Source organism: Artemia franciscana, chromosome 20 (genome assembly GCF_032884065.1).
Source record: "Artemia franciscana chromosome 20, ASM3288406v1, whole genome shotgun sequence".
Classification (NCBI taxonomy): Eukaryota; Metazoa; Arthropoda; class Branchiopoda; order Anostraca; family Artemiidae; genus Artemia; species Artemia franciscana.
Window position 1 is genome coordinate 16,256,029 of NC_088882.1, and position 18,209 is coordinate 16,274,237.

Below are 18,209 nucleotides of genomic sequence, written 5' to 3' on the forward strand. Positions count from 1 at the left end.
TCTTACTTTAAATTCCGACTGGATCAGTTGACATTGGAGGGGGAAACCTAAAATATGCTTAGAGCGGAGGGATCGGGATGAAACTTAGTGGGAAAAATAAGCACAAGTCCTAGATACGTAATTGACATAAACAGAACGAATTTACTCCCTTTTGGGGAGTTGGGGGGAGGGTAAATTCTAAAAAATTAGAAAAAATGAGGTATTTTTAACTTACGAAGGAGTGATCGGATCTTGAATTTCATCGGATGAAATTTCATATTAGACGGACCTCGTAACTCAGATCTCGTGTTTTAAATCTCGACCGGATCCAGTGTCATTGGGGGGATTGGGGGGGGGGGAACTGGAAATCTTGGAAAACACTTAGAGTGGAGTGATCAGGATGAAACTTGGTGGGAAGAATAAGCAGAAGTCCAAGATACTTTGATTAACATAACCGAAATGAATTCGCTCTCTTTGGGGGAGTTGGAGGGGGTGTTAATTCAGAAAAATTACAAAAATTGAGGTGTTTTTAACTTAAGAGCGGATGACCGTTCGTGAGGTATTTTGAATTTGATATTAAGAAGGAACTCATGTCTCAGATCTCTTGTTTTAAACCCCGACCAGTTCTGGTGACATTGGGTGAGAGTTGGAGGGGGAAACCGGAAATCTTGGAAAACGTTTAGAGTGGAGAGATCGGGATGAAGCCTGGTGGGTAGAATAAGCAAATGTCGTAGATACGTGATTGACAAAACCGGACTGGATCCACTCTCTTTGGGGTAGTTAGGGGGGTCCAGTGCTTTGGAGAGTTCGGTACTTCTGGACGTGCTAGGACAATGAAAATTGGTAGGCGTGTCAGGGACCTGCACAAATTGACTTGATAAATTTGATTTTCCAGATTCAACCATCTGGGGGGCTGAAGGGAGAGGAAAAATTAGAAAAATGAGGTATTTTTAACTTGTGAGTGGATGATCGGATCTTAATGAATTTTAATATTTAAAAGGAACTTGTGTCTCAGTGCTCTTATTTTAAATACCGACCACCAATAAGCCTCTGATTTTTCTTTTAAATTAATCTATTGATTCTTACAATTTTGCTAGAGCTCATGTCATATGAGCTCTTGGCTCTTACGACCTCGTCACAAGTGCCATATGAGCTCTTAGCTCTTGTTTTATTCCTTCTTTCACAGAAGATTTTCGACTAGTCTCATGGTTTTTGCCACTTCATGGTGTGAAAACTGCTGCTAGAAATAGATAGGTTGGAACTTCTGCCGTATTGTCTTCTAGTATATTTAAATGTGTGCTTGCATCGTGCCTGCGTCCCCTTAAAATTTCTGTTTCTTACGGTAATATAGGTTTGTCTTCTGTTGCATATGCAGACGACCCTCTTCTTGTTGCCCAGACTTGCCATAGGTTGCTTTCCAATTTTACTATATTAATCAATGAGCTATCTAATTGGACTGTCAGTTAATGCGTCTAAATTCGAGTTTATTTGTTTTAACAGCCCTTATGCGGTCCCTCCATTCGTTGCTGGGACTGCAATTCTGACATGTTCTTCTTTAGTTAGTTGGCTTGGTCTGTGTTTCGGTCCAATACTTTCCACTACCTTTTCATCCCTAGTGAATCAAGCCGTGAAAAACTTACGTGTCGCTTACGGAAAAATATCCCCAAACAAAAGTCGTTACAACGGCAACGGTTTGTGTATGATTTATAACTTTCATTGCGCCCCTGTGCTTTTGTTTTTATCAGGCATGGCTCATCTGTTTCGTAAGAAAAATCCCCATAGTCTACGTGCGGATTATTTCAGATATTGCAAAATCCTCATCCTGCTTCCTAGATGGCATCAAAACAGAAAAATAATTCCTCGATTTGATTTAATAGATATGTCTTCTTGGATTTGGTCTTCCAGTGATGATTTATGTAAAAAGACTATCTACTTTATTCACTTTTACGACCCTCTGCAGCCCTTTTCCCAAATTGATACTGGTTAATTAGTCCATGTTGTCTTTTGTTAGTTTGAATTTTTTTTTTGTTTATCGTTTTTGTTTTTGTTTATTTATAATACTCCGTACTTTGTGTTTTTTTATAACTTTTACGGATAATAAAGTTCATTTATCGATTCATTTATTCATTCTGCAGTTTCACCAGCCGTATGGAATGCGTGTGAATCAGCGGGCTAGCTGCAGGCCCGTGATTTTATAATATATGTTTGTAGGGAGTTTTACCGACCATCTGAATTGACTACACAGCATGCGGCTTGCTTGAGTTAAAACCAGCCAAAGGATCAGTGTTGCGATATTGATTTTTTGAATTGTACTAGACATAGGTCTAAAAATGTACTTCCCGGGAAAAAATGTACCAGACGCAAAAAATTTTTTTACTGGTTAATTAGATACTGGTTAATACTGGTTAATTAGTCCATGTTGTCTTTTGTTAGTTTGAATTTTTTTTGTTTATCGTTTTTGTTTTTGTTTATTTATAATACTCCGTACTTTGTGTTTTTTTATAACTTTTACGGATAATAAAGTTCATTTATCGATTCATTCATTCATTCTGCAGTTTCACCAGCCGTATGGAATGCGTGTGAATCAGCGGGCTAGCTGCAGGCCCGTGATTTTATAATATATGTTTGTAGGGACCATCTGAATTGACTACACAGCATGCGGCTTGCTTGAGTTAAAACCAGCCAAAGGATCAGTGTTGCGATATTGATTTTTTGAATTGTACTAGACATAGGTCTAAAAATGTACTTCCCGGGAAAAAATGTACCAGACGCAAAAAATTTTTTTTACTGGTTAATTAGATACTGGTTAATACTGGTTAATTAGTCCATGTTGTCTTTTGTTAGTTTGAATTTTTTTTGTTTATCGTTTTTGTTTTTGTTTATTTATAATACTCCGTACTTTGTGTTTTTTTATAACTTTTACGGATAATAAAGTTCATTTATCGATTCATTCATTCATTCTGCAGTTTCACCAGCCGTATGGAATGCGTGTGAATCAGCGGGCTAGCTGCAGGCCCGTGATTTTATAATATATGTTTGTAGGGAGTTTTACCGACCATCTGAATTGACTACACAGCATGCGGCTTGCTTGAGTGAAAACCAGCCAAAGGATCAGTGTTGCGATATTGATTTTTTGAATTGTACTAGACATAGGTCTAAAAATGTACTTCCCGGGAAAAAATGTACCAGACGCAAAAAATTTTTTTTCGCGTGTTGCGCTTCGCGCAACACGCGAAACACGCGAACTTCTTTCGCGCTACTGTACGAATCTATACAATATCGTTCTTTTCGCTTATTTTTCTCTCTCTTCCCGATGGCTCTCATTTTCTTTTCTAACCTTATTTTTCCGCGCCTTCGTGTTTTCTGGAATAGAGCTTGGCTCTAGAGCGTGCTCAGTAGCCAAAGAGCCAAAATGTGCCTATTGAGGTAAATTAGTTCTGCCAAATGAAGGTAACTCAGAACTGGAAAGTCACACAAAATCTGCCACAAAGGAAAAGCGGTTGAGTCGCGAAGAAATTCCACTGGATCCACGAACCACGGACCCAGAGATGTCTCTTCCGAAAATCCCTTATTCGTCTTATTTAACCAATTTGAACAACGCTTACGGAAAGCGGCAGTAGCCTAACCTAAGTGATAACCAAAAGGATAGCAATTTTAAGCAGAGTGAAGCGGAAGAAACCGCAGATAACCAAAACAAAAACTCCAAATATGTTTTGTCCATGGAGGACATATGTTATGTCTATGGGCCTGGCTCTAATCGGGAAAGGGGTTGTTGAGTTGTGGAGCTCGGAATGAGCTCAAATTAAAATTACGGCCCATTTTACGGCGTTATTTATCTTTCTTTATGTTAGATCATCGGATACAAAAGTAGGAATGAACAGAAAAACAAGATATTCACTTCTTTTAAAAACTAAAACTTCTTAGGAATTATCACGAGATCATCACGTCTTCAATATCTCTTAGCAGAGACTCAATTTCCTCCTGTTGATCATCTTCTACTTCAACAATTGCCTGTTCTTCAGACCCTTTCTTTTTTTCCTGAGGGTTCCAGGAGACACAAGTACCATGGTCGCGAATATGCTCCCTTGTCCGAATCAAGGAGTAAATGGTTTCAACTGCAAGGCGGTTTCGAGACTTCGTTTTAACCACCGACACTGCACTGAAAATACGTTCGACACAGGCCGATGAGTGTGGAAGGGACATGACAGAAAACATGAATGTACAAAGCTCTGCATACTTTGAAGAGCCAAGACCATTTTTAAGCTCGTTCAGTTTCCCCCAGAACACCTCTGGACTTTTCAAGTATTGGGGTGGCAAATGCTTCGATTCAGTAGGGATTGATCGCCACTGATAGCTCAATTCTTCTAGAGATTGTCGGTTGACTAAGTTAGGAAACATGACTAGTACTGGTACTAAATCCTCTCGGCCAGAGGCAGCCACAACCGGGTCGATCACTTTCATTTTCTGCAAAAACCTTAAAGGTTGAGTTGCAGTAAAAGCGGACATAAAACTCCTTTGCCAACTTCACATAAAACTTCAGACACACTAGTTTGAACGCATGCACTGTTGGGGCAGGAATATTTTTCTCGATAACCTCAGCTTCCACGTTTGCTCCCACATAGATTCGTTCGAGAGGCAAGAAATACTCTCGGTTGGACGGATCATAGGTCCCTAACGGCTTGTTTTCAACTACTTCCGGACGTAGGAAGTTCCTTAGGATAGTCCCAAATACCGTAGAGACCTCGTTGCAAAGGCAGTGCAGCCTAACCCCCTCAGCTTGAAACAATATGTTCAGCTTGTTGACTTGCGGCAAAATGAAGCCCAGGAACTGCAAGTACAGTTTCGTGTACACATTTTCCATCATTTTCCGGACCTTTTCAGCAGAGGCCGACTTGATGGCCTTGAATTCCTCGTAAAAGTACACTTTCAGAGCTCTCCACTGTTCTAAAATTTGCATAACTACGGACTCGAGAGACAGCCAACGGACGTCACAGACTTTCAGCAGTCTATGGTTTTTCGTATCTGTTATCCCCTGAAACTCTGCATATGCTGCAATACGCTTTGGTGAATGCTGTATATAGTTATATACATCACGGACAAACTCATCAAATTCTAGTGGGATCTCTTTGGAGGCGTTAGACGCGCATAGTGCAAGGCTATGGCACACACAGCCTACAACAATAACATACGGATTGTCAATTTTCACAAGAGCCTTCAGCCCCGTTACCTCCCCCATGTTCACAGAGGCATTATCCCATCCGATACCTATGCAGTTCTCTTTTGGGATATTTCTGACGCTGAGTAGCTTATCTACTTCTCCCTTCATTTTCTGAGCTGTTGCTGATGGCACCTCGACAAGTCCTAATAAGCGATCGCAAACACGTTTTAACTGAGGACACCAGAAGCGAGCAACAACAGCCATAGATTTAACAACAGATTTGTCTGTCGATTCATCCAACAAGATTGAAAACTTGCATTTCTGCAATTTCTCTGAGAGAGCCTGGTCTGCATCAAGTGCCAAATAAAAAGCAGAAAAAAAACTCTAAAAAAAACTCTAAATAAAAGCAGACAGACAAGTCGCGAGAGTATTTGCCATAGCAATGAATGGTAAAGGTTCCGTTTACAAGTAAAAATCGTTCTTTTTTTTAGTTTTGGAGAAAATGTACTGAATTTGTACCAGTTCGACGTAAATGTACAGATTTTCTGACTTTAAAAAAAACTTGTACAGATGTACAGGTCAGAGAAAAAAGTACTGAATCTGGTACAATTGTACCACCCATCGCAACACTGCAAAGGATATAGATGCCATACATTTTCATAGCGTGTCTGAAATTTAACTTGAAAACTTGAGGCAGTTTCCTTGTAAAGGTGCCGAGGGCGAGACACGTCATCAATTGATTTTTTATTTTTTATTATTGAGCTTTAATTTCTCTTATTAAAAAAGTCTGCAACTGACTAACTTGGCTCCTTACTTTTAAATTCGAGTTTTTTTGTTGCGAAGGTTTTTACTTATTGAATCAGAGAATGAACTACTTTATTACCTTTTACCTGTTTTAAAGCCAATCCAAAGTTTATTTTTCTCTTTTCAATATTTTTTCCACCATTCCGACATGTTTCAGAATAACCCTGTATTTTTTCAACCGTACCAGATTTGACTGAACACTAATCGCCAGAGGTTCAACTCTATGTGCACTATATTAGTCATGTCATGTGATCTATCTGATCCTATCAGGAGTTTTTTGACTGCACTTAATTGTTTTGATAGTCTTTTTCTTTCAAGCCGTTGTGTTGAAAATTGCTTCAGATTATTTTTGGACTTTGTTGGGTGTCTACCAGCCAAACAAGGGAAAACAAATATTTTCAAAATATTTTTTATCATTATAACATGTTTCAGAACAACCGTGTATTTTTTCAAACGTGTCAGATTTGACTGAACACTAATCACCAGAAGTTCAACTCTACGTGCAGTGTGTTAATCCTGTCATGTGATCTATGATCCAATCAGGAGTTTTTTGACTACACTTAATTGTTTTGAAAGTCTTTTGCTTTCAAGCCGTTGTGTTGAAAATTGGCTCAGATTATTTTTTGGACTTCGTTGGGTGTGTACCAGCCAAACAATGGAAAACAATACTTTCCATATGTTTTCCATCATTCCCACATGTTTCAGAATAACCCTGTATTTTTTCAAACGTGCCAGATTTGATTGAACACTAATCGCTAGAATTTCAACTCTGTGTACACTGTGTTAATCCTGTCATGTGATATGTCTTATCCAATCAAGAGTTTTTTGACTGCACTTAAATATTTTGATAATCTTTTCCTTTCAAGCCGTTGTGTTGAAAATTGGTTAAGATTATTTTCGTGGACTTCATTGGGTGTGTACCAGCCGAACAAGGGAAACGGTTAAAAATGATAAAACGGAAATTCTGGTTCTTGATTAAGATTTCCAAGAGAGGAAGGGCAGGGGACATTTTATAGGCAAGGGAAGGGGCTAAGAAGCCTTCAGAATGGCTTTAAAAAAAGGTAGCATGGGCTTTATATCAGAAAATATATATATATATATATATATATATATATATATATATATATATATATATATATATATATATATATATATATATATATATATACTAGCTGTTGGGGTGGCGCTTCGCGCCACCCCAACACCTAGTTGGTGGGGGCGCTTCGCGCCCCCCCCAAGCCCCCCCGCGCGCGTAAGTCGTTACGCGCCATAATAGTTACGCGCCATTGTAGTTGTGTCCCTATGTCCCACCTGTGAATATAGATATATATATATATATATATGGTTTTAACTACGTAAAACTTGCGAATATACAACATTCTTTGCTGTCCCATTGTCTTTGCATATAAATAGATTGTCAGGTTTACCGACTCTTGAACATGCAACATATAATGGTCCATGGGAAAACAATCTGTATTCAGATCTATACCTCATGATTCTAATGATTGCCCTTGAGCTTTGTTGATGGTGATTGCTAATCGACCATTCCCTGTCCCGGTGTCCCGGTCGTCATTTACATCCCCCTGTTTCCCCCGGTGTCCCCGTTGTAGTTGTGTCCCTGTGTCCCGGTCGTCATTTATATTCCCTGTGTCCCGGGTCCCGGTCATCATTTGTATCCCGGTGTCCCGGTCTGTGTATACATTCGTTTTTTAGTTTTGTTTTTCTCCTTTATTTTTTTCCTTTTTTTTCTTTTTTAGCTTATTTAGATTTTTAGATTTTTTAGTTTTTTTTATTAGTTTTTAGTTTTTATTTCTTTTTAGTTTTTTTGTCCCGGTCGTCATTTATATCCCCCTGTTTCCCCCGGTGTCCCCGTTGTAGTTGTGTCCCTGTGTCCCGGTCGTTATTTATATTCCCTGTGTCCCGGTCGTCATTTGTATCCCGGTGTACCGGTCTGTATATACATTCGTTTTTTAGTTTTGTTTTTCTCCTTTATTTTTTTCCTTTTTTTTTTCTTTTTTAGTTTATTTAGATTTTTAGATTTTTTAGTTTTTTTATTAGTTTTTAGTTTTTTTTTCTTTTTAGTTTTTTTGTAGTTTTTACCTTCTTTTTAGTTTTGTTAATTTTTTTTTTTATTTTAGTTTTTTTATTAGTTTTTAGTTTTTTTTTCTTTTTAGTTTTTTTGTAGTTTTTACCTTCTTTTTAGTTTTGTTAATTTTTTTTTTACTTGTGTCCTGGTCGTCATTTATACTCCCTGTGTCCCGGTGCTTTGTTGATTGCTAATCGAACATTCCTTTTGTCCTGGTCGCTTTCTCTTTGAGTGTCGTCATTTATTTTTTTCTTTTTTAGTTCTTTTAGTTTTTACCTTTTTTAGTTTTTTTTTTAGTTTTTAGTTTTTTTAGTTTTTTACCTTTTTTTAGTTTTTTTAGTTTTTTTAGTTTTTTAGCTTTTTTATTTTTTTTATTAGTTTTTAGTTTTTTTGTAGTTTTTGCCTTTTTTTTAGTTTTTTTAGTTTTTTAGCTTTTTTATTAGTTTTTAGTTTTTTTTGTAGTTTTTGCCTTTTTTTAGTTTTTTTAGTTTTTTAGCTTTTTTATTTTTTTTATTAGTTTTTAGTTTTTTTTGTAGTTTTTGCCTTTTTTTAGTTTTTTCAGTTTTGACGTCACCTGATCCAGTTTTTTCAGGTGACGTCACCTGATCCACGATCCACAGATCCACAGACAACTTATTTTTATATATATAGATAGTTTTTTTTTTTTACTTATGTCCTGGTCGTCATTTATACTCCCTGTGTCCCGGTGCTTTGTTGATTGCTAATCGAACATTCCTTTTGTCCTGGTCGCTTTCTCTTTGAGTGTCGTCATTTATTAGTTTTTTCCTTTTTTTCTTTTTAGTTTTTTATTGGTTTTTACCTTTATTTTAGCTTATTTTTCAGTTTTTTCCTTTTTTAGTTTTTTTTATTTTTTATTTTTTTTAGTTTTTTACCTTTTTTTAGTTTTTTTAGTTTTTTTAGTTTTTTAGCTTTTTTACTTTTTTTATTAGTTTTTAGTTTTTTTTTGTAGTTTTTGCCTTTTTTTAGTTTTTTCAGTTTTTTTTTTAGTTTTTTATTGGTTTTTACCTTTATAGTTTTTTTAGTTTTTTAGCTTTTTTATTTTTTTTATTAGTTTTTAGTTTTTTTTGTAGTTTTTGCCTTTTTTTTAGTTTTTTCAGTTTTGACGTCACCTGATCCAGTTTTTTCAGGTAACGTCACCTGACACATCCATCCATCCATCCACAGACAACTTATTTTTATATATATAGATATACTAGCTGTTGGGGTGGCGCTTCGCGCCACCCCAACACCTAGTTGGTGGGGCGCTTCGCGCCCCCCCAAGCCCCCCCGCGCGCGTAAGTCGTTACGCTCCATATTAGTTACGTGCCATTGTAGTTGTGTCCCTGTGTCCCACCTGTGAATATAGATAGATTTATATATGTGTTTCAAACTACGTAAAAATTGCGAATATACAACATTCTTGGCTTTCCCATTGTCTGTCCATATACAAAGCCAAATGTACTAATAATGACGTCATATGCAAACGCTCTTTTTACAAACAAACAAACATGCATACACACAACTCGTTTTTATATAGATAGATAGATAGATAGATACAATACAAATTAACTACGTAAAACTTGTGAATATACAACAGTCTTCGCTGTCCCATTGTCTGTGCGTATAAATAGATTGTCAGGTTTACCGACCCTCAAAGATGCAACATACAATTGTACATTGGTAAAGCAATCTGTATTAAGATCTATACCGCATTTTTCTAGTGATTGCCCTTGGGCTTTGTTGATGGTGGTTGCAAATGCTAATCGAATTGGGAATTGCAATCTTTTAAATTGAAAAAGTAGATCCGTTGGAATCATGGGAATGCGAGGAATAAGAACAGCCTCACCCTCATAAGGCCCTGTCAAGATTGTGGCCTCTATTAGGTTTTCCATTGTTTCTTTTACGGCAAGTCGCGTGCCATTGCAAAGCTTTGGTGGGTTGATATTTCTTAAAAGTTTTATTGGTACGCCTATTTTTAGTTGTAGCACGTGTGGTAGAAACCCTGAAGGATCTATGGAATTTAAAAATTCAGATGGATAATTAACCGCTTCATTTGGTTCCAAAATACAAATTAACTGCGTAAAACTTGCGAATATACAACATTTTTCGCTGTCCAATTGTCGCTGCATATAAATAGATTGTCAGGTTTACCGACCCTCGAACATGCAACATACAATTGTTCATGGGAAAAACAATCAGTATTAAGATCTATACCACATTTTTCTAATGATTGACCTTGAGCTTTGTTAATGGTGATTGCAAATGCTAATCGAACGCCTATTTTTAGTTGTAGCACGTGTGGTGGAAACCCTGAAGGATCTATGGAATTTCAAAATTCAGATGGATAATTTACCGCTTCATTTGGTTCCAAAATACAAATTAACTGCGTAAAACTTGCGAATATACAACATTTTTCGCTGTCCAATTGTCGCTGCATGTAAATAGATTGTCAGGTTTACCGACCCTCGAACATGCAACGTACAATTGTCCATGGGAAAAACAATCAGTATTAAGATCTTTACCATTTTTTTCTAATGATTGACCTTGAGCTTTGTTAATGGTGATTGCAAATGCTAATCGAACGCCTATTTTTAGTTGTAGCACGTGTGGTGGAAACCCTGAAGGATCTATGGAATTTAAAAATTCAGATGGATAATTAACCGCTTCATTTGGTTCCAAAATACAAATTAACTGCGTAAAACTTGCGAATATACAACATTCTTCGCTGTCCAATTGTCGCTGCATATAAATAGATTGTCAGGTTTACCGACCCTCGAACATGCAACGTACAATTGTCCATGGGAAAAAAAATCAGTATTAAGATCTATACCACATTTTTCTAATGATTGACCTTGAGCTTTGTTAATGGTGATTGCAAATGCTAATCGAATTGGGAATTGCAATCTTTTAAATTGAAAAGGCAGATCCGTTGGAATCATGGGAATGTGAGGAATAAGAACAGCCTCACCCTCAAAAGGCCCTGTCAAGATTGTGGCCTCTATTAGGTTTTCCATTTTTTTTTTACGGCAAGTCGAGTGCCATTGCAAAGCTTTGGTGGGTTTATATTTCTTAAAAGTATTATTGGTACGCCTATTTTTAGTTGTAGCACGTGTGGTGGAAACCCTGAAAGATCTATGGAATTTAAAAATTAAGATGGATAATTAACCGCTTCATTTGGTTCCAAAACTTTGGTTCCAGTATTATTGGTACGCCTTTTTTTAGTTGTAGCACGTGTGGTGGAAACCCTGAAAGATCTATGGAATTTAAAAATTCAGATGGATAATTAACCGCTTCATTTGGTTCCAAAACTGTGTTGACTGACTTGTAAAGGACTGCCTGGTCTCGAATCTTGGTCAAAACAATATTGTTGATTTCGTGGACGTCTATATTTTTGGGTGCGAGAATCGCTCTTTCACTTAGCCATTTATTATTTTTATAATTTTTTAGAATATTCGGAAATACTTTTTCAATCAATTCATTTTTGGACGTCACTAAATTACAGAAATCAGCAGGTAGTTGTATACGTCCTGAAATTGAGTCTACTGGGAGCTTTCCGTTTCCCATTGCCAGCAATTGATCTGAAAATGTTTGACCAGAGTCATCGTTTTGCAACCGGACACGCATATTTGTAGTTAATTTTAATGTTTTTACGTGTGTCCCTAAATTAGAATTTTTCAGGCAAGCATTCATTTCGTCTGCAGGAGTTGATCTAGGTATTATAGGTAATGTTTGCCTGAAATCTCCCGCAAGCAATATTAATGTGCTCCCAAAGGGTTTCGACTTCCCTTGCAAATCTTTCAAGCATTGATCCAGAGCCTCGAGCGATTTTTTGTGTGCCATTGTACACTCATCCCAAATAATAAGTTTTCATTGCTGCAATACTTTACCCATCCCAGATGATTTGGAAATATTGCACGTGGGAGTTTCTGTAGAATGCAAGTTCAGAGGCAATTTAAAAGCGGAATGAGCAGTTCTTCCACCAGGCAACAATGTTGCGGCTATTCCGGACGACGCAATTGCCAACGCCATATCATTTTTTGATCGAATTGATGCCAGAATCAGTTTTATCACAAACGTTTTACCAGTACCTCCTGGCGCATCCAAAAAGGAAATTTCTCCAACGTTGTTATCGACACAATGCATTATCGTATCATAATGTCTTTTTGTTCCGACGTTAACTTGGAAATGTTATTTTGTACATACGACAATAGATCACTCGTACTGTAACTTTGTTCACGATCCAATTCTACACATGTCGAAACAGCAGGGATACGGTTAGGTGAAGGCATTCCCAAATCCTGAAGAGGTTTGTTTGCGTTACGTACGCACAAATCTTCTATAACAACTAAAGTGTAGTTATAAATTTCTGATGTAAAATCAAAAGTCATATCTGACGTCTCTAACTGTTTTCGATGGAGTATATCTTCGGACATTTTTGACTTATATTTTTCCCATAACTCTGTAGGAGCTGATGGAGAGCATGTTATTATGATGCCAAACAATGCACGAATTTGACTTGGGGTTGACGTTTCGCACGCGTCATTGATGCAGTTATCCCAGTATTGGTCATTCTCCAATAAATTCAGAGCTTGGCATGCACTACGGTAAGTGTCATGTATAGTACCATTTACAGTCCTCAAATACTCAAAGGATGTCGGACCGGGTACATTCACCAAAAGCAGGCGTAGAAAGAAGCATTCATGTTGATTGGGGTGAACGGTGTAGAGTCTTCCTATCGTGGTATCTTTGAAGATGGTAGGTTGGCCGTCGACTGACTTACCCTGTTTTCGACGTTCAAATACTTTATTTTTAGTATTCCACGTGTAATACGAAGGCACTTCAGTATACAGCAGTTTTTTGCAAAAGAATCATTTTTGCAAAGCGAAAAAAAAAGCTGTTAATGTTGTATCCGGTGGATTCAGGACTCTTTGTTGCATGTTGTTTTCCGTGAAATAAACACGTTGACCATTCTGTAAATGTACCGCTAAGTGAACAACAGCTGGACTACGTTCATGTATCGGAAATGAAAAATTCGCCAAACAGCTTCATTACTGCTTATGTATCTTCCAGCCTGATATTGTACGATTTCATCGAAATCTTTGATTTCGGGCTGCAGGCCAAAAACTGCCATGTCACTGCCTTTGTTGACGTATTTACATATGTATTTGATTGCCTTTACGGAGTTACAGTATTCAACGTTTATGTGTACATTAAATGTTTTTGATAATAATGGGGAATATAGAACAACCCACTGGTTATCTACTTCGATGGTGGTACCGTTACGCTTCTTTATTATTGCTGTTTTACCGCCATCTTCAGTAGATCTTCTTCTATATTGTGGGTAACCATCATTGCCAGTAATTGTGTTTGATACTAAAAGTCGAGGATATTGCTTTGTGCACCTTCCTTTGGCCATGCATGGTGAATTTTCGTTCAGTGCACCGCAAGGTCCATGTATCATATTTTTTACAATAATATCATGTAACCCCTTATCGACATTTTTATCAGGTGGATTTTCGATTTGGGCTCCAAACGATGTCATTTGGAAACATGAGTTGTATTTTCTGATTTTTGACAAAAAAACGCTTAGATTCTGACGTAGTTCCAGTAAGGAAAGTCTTCAATGGCTCTGGTGGTGCAGCCAGTAGAGGAAGTTTAACTTTTCCTGAGGCGCAACACATTCCCATTGTTTCACCATTGAATTTCAAGGCCTTGCAAAAGGGACAAATTTTAGACATTGTCCCGATTTGAACACATTTACTCAAGCTATAATCATCGACTGGGTTTTACCTGAATGCCAGGCGGTAACTTTCAGGTTGCTCTGATTCCTCGGCACGCTTTCTTTTCTTACTTTCTCTATCAGCAGCAAGCCTGATTTCTTGCTGTTCCTGTGATTCCTTGGCACGCTTTCTTTTCTTACTTTCTCTATCAGCAGCAAGCCTGATTTCTTGCTGTTCTTGTAATTCCTCGGCACGCCTTCTTTTTTCACTTTCTCTTTTAGCAGCAAGTCTGCTTCCGCGTTGCTCTGGTAGTTCCTCGGCACGCTTTCTGTTCTTTCTTTCTCTATCAACCTCAAGCCTGTGTCCTTGCTGTTCTTTTGATTCCTCGGCACGCTTTCTGTTCTTTCTTTCTCTATCAGCCTCAAGCCTGTTTCCTTGCTGTTCTTTTGATTCCTCGGCACGCCTTCTTTTTTCACTTTCTCTTTTAGCAGCAAGTCTGCTTTCGCGTTGCTCTGGTAGTTCCTCGGCACGCTTTCTTTTCTGACTTTCTCTATCAGCAGCAAGTTTTTTGGCATAGACTCTTTGAGCATCGTCATCGGCTTTTGCCAGTGTAAGTTCATCAGTCATTGTAAACTTAAACATTAATAGATTTCTACGTGAACATATGTCTTAAATATCTTGAATGACGTCACCGTCAAAGCAAAAATGACGACAACTAATTTCATGACGTCAGTCAACACAGAAACATGACGTCACCTGATCCACAGACAGACACACAGACAGACAACTTATTTTTATATATATACTAGCTGTTGGGGTGGCGCTTCGCGCCACCCCAACACCTAGTTGGTGGGGGCGCTTCGCGCCCCCCCCCAAGCCCCCCCGCGCGCGTAAGTCGTTACGCGCCATAATAGTTACGCGCCATTGTAGTTGTGTCCCTATGTCCCACCTGTGAATATAGATAGATATATATATATGGTTTTAACTACGTAAAACTTGCGAATATACAACATTCTTTGCTGTCCCATTGTCTTTGCATATAAATAGATTGTCAGGTTTACCGACTCTTGAACATGCAACATATAATGGTCCATGGGAAAACAATCTGTATTCAGATCTATACCTCATGATTCTAATGATTGCCCTTGAGCTTTGTTGATGGTGATTGCTAATCGACCATTCCCTGTCCCGGTGTCCCGGTCGTCATTTACATCCCCCTGTTTCCCCCGGTGTCCCCGTTGTAGTTGTGTCCCGGTCGTCATTTATATTCCCCGTGTCCCGGTCGTCATTTGTATCCCGGTGTCCCGGTCTGTATATACATTCGTTTTTTAGTTTTGTTTTTCTCCTTTATTTTTTTCCTTTTTTTTCTTTTTTAGCTTATTTAGATTTTTAGATTTTTTAGTTTTTTTATTAGTTTTTAGTTTTTTTTTCTTTTTAGTTTTTTTGTCCCGGTCGTCATTTATATCCCCCTGTTTCCCCCGGTGTCCCCGTTGTAGTTGTGTCCCTGTGTCCCGGTTTTTAGTTCTTTTAGTTTTTACCTTTTTTAGTTTTTTTTTAGTTTTTTAGATGAAAATTTTTTTTAGTTTTTTCCTTTTTTTCTTTTTAGTTTTTTATTGGTTTTTACCTTTATGTTAGCTTATTTTTCAGTTTTTTCCTTTTTTTTAGTTTTTTTTTATTTTTTTTTTTAGTTTTTTACCTTTTTTTAGTTTTTTTAGTTTTTTCAGTTTTTTTAGTTTTTTAGCTTTTTTACTTTTTTTATTAGTTTTTAGTTTTTTTGTAGTTTTTGCCTTTTTTAGTTTTTTCAGTTTTTTTTTAGTTTTTTATTGGTTTTTACCTTTTTTTTAGCTTATTTTTCAGTTTTTTCCTTTTGTTTAGTTGTTTTTAGTTTTTAGTTTTTTTAGTTTTTTACCTTTTTTTAGTTTTTTTAGTTTTTTAGCTTTTTTATTTTTTTTTTATTAGTTTTTAGTTTTTTTTGCAGTTTTTGCCTTTTTTTTAGTTTTTTTAGTTTTTTAGCTTTTTTATTAGTTTTTAGTTTTTTTTGTAGTTTTTGCCTTTTTTTAGTTTTTTTAGTTTTTTAGCTTTTTTATTTTTTTTATTAGTTTTTAGTTTTTTTTGTAGTTTTTGCCTTTTTTTAGTTTTTTCAGTTTTGACGTCACCTGATCCAGTTTTTTCAGGTGACGTCACCTGATCCACGATCCACAGACAACTTATTTTTATATATATAGATAGTTTTTTTTTTTACTTATGTCCTGGTCGTCATTTATACTCCCTGTGTCCCTGTGCTTTGCTGATTGCTAATCGAACATTCCTTTTGTCCTGGTCGCTTTCTCTTTGAGTGTCGTCATTTATTAGTTTTTTCCTTTTTTTTTTTAGTTTTTTATTGGTTTTACCTTTATTTTAGCTTATTTTTCAGTTTTTTCCTTTTTTTAGTTTTTTTTTATTTTTTATTTTTTTTTAGTTTTTTACCTTTTTTTAGTTTTTTTTTAGTTTTTTTAGTTTTTTTAGTTTTTTAGCTTTTTTACTTTTTTTATTAGTTTTTAGTTTTTTTTGTAGTTTTTGCCTTTTTTTAGTTTTTTCAGTTTTTTTTTTAGTTTTTTTATTGGTTTTTACCTTTATAGTTTTTTTAGTTTTTTAGCTTTTTTATTTTTTTTATTAGTTTTTAGTTTTTTTTGTAGTTTTTGCCTTTTTTTAGTTTTTTCAGTTTTGACGTCACCTGATCCAGTTTTTTCAGGTGACGTCACCTGACACATCCATCCACACATCCACAGACAGACAGACAACTTATTTTTATATATATAGATAGATATATATATATATATATATATATATATATATATATATATATATATAGAATAAATACTTGATGTAGTACTTGAAGTATTACTTAAGTACAATTTTAGCAAGTACTTGATATTTGATACTTAAGTAAGAATTTGGAAGGTACTTATTACTTGATATTTAAGTAAAAAAACAATGAGTACTTAATACTTGATACTTAAGTAAAAATTTGGAGTACTTGTTGCAGCACTGCTACTAATGCTATTGCTGTTACTACGACTGTTGCTGCTACGGAAGCTTGGGATACTAAGATGAAACTTTCAAGGAATCCTTAGGCAGACGTTGAACCAAATCAAAAGAAAAATAAACTATGGGCATGCAGATTGTCAAAAGAGTGAAACTGTAAAATCTCAAGAATGACTTACATTATTAAGCTGGACCTGTCAGGGTAACTTGTGGTGGACTTGAGCTAGTTAGAAAGCACTATATATATATACTCTTAATGTTACTACGATTGTTCTAACCAATGACGCTAAGGGTATTAACGTGAAACCCTTAGGTAACGCTCAGAGGGAGTTTCAATTTTTACGAGCCCATTCATTATTCCAATGAATTCCAATCAAAATTTTTAGATATCCATTTTGTTTAGCATAGGTGAACGGTCCAGAAACTATGTCTCTATGGATTTTGGGTATGTTAACCCCTCACAGTTATTTAATTTTCCGAAGATGGACACAGTTATTTGTGTCCAGACTTCCAAAAGGTTGCATGCTGTTAAGAAATTGTTAAAATACTTCCTCCAATATACACGTAGCAAGCCGAAATATGGAAGTTGCTTAGAAAAAAAAAATCAAAATATAGTTTTTTTCCATGAAATAGGCTGTCATAAAAAAACAGAAATTAATCGAAAAAAATTTCAACAAATCAAGTTTACTGAATACACTATACTGATAACAAAATCTATCTTAAATGTTTCCAATTTTTCAACTTTCTGAATTTAAAACTATTAAGACTTTAAAGATTAAATTTCAGTATATATATGTTAATTCATCAATCCGTATTCATTTGCTTTTTCTACACTAAAATGCAAATTATGTTCCTGTGTTCAGAAGATATGGAGGCTGTCAGCCCTACTCATGATAATTTGCTTGTTTTGAGTTTGAATTTGTTATTTATTTGAATAAGGATTTTCGGTTATTTGTGTTCATTTTGGGGATTCATTTATTTATTGATGGTTATTTGTGGCATTTTCACGCCTGGAAGATTGTTTGACCTTATTTATATTCATTTTTGGTCTAACAGAGCTCTTTGCTTTTCTCTGGTTAATAGTATTAATTAATAGCGTAAGGAGAGGGGAACCCCTCTCATATACCGAATAATTTATGTTCTTTTAAAGCTATACGTTGTTCTTTATTGTCATTTGAATTTATTTTTTTTCTATGTTAATACAACAACTAACGAGACCGCCAGTATATTTTTCATTTATTTTTGAATTTTCGATTGAACATAGATCCATTCCCCTCTGTACAGCCTCGAAGGAATACGACTATATGGGAGGAGTGAGTTGACAGCCCCCTTCACATACGGAATATTTTCATACTTATCAGATGATTAAAAACATTTGTACATTTTTATCAAATTTAATTTTAACCCTATAGGGTAGGAGTTATCCTTTTGGACGCAT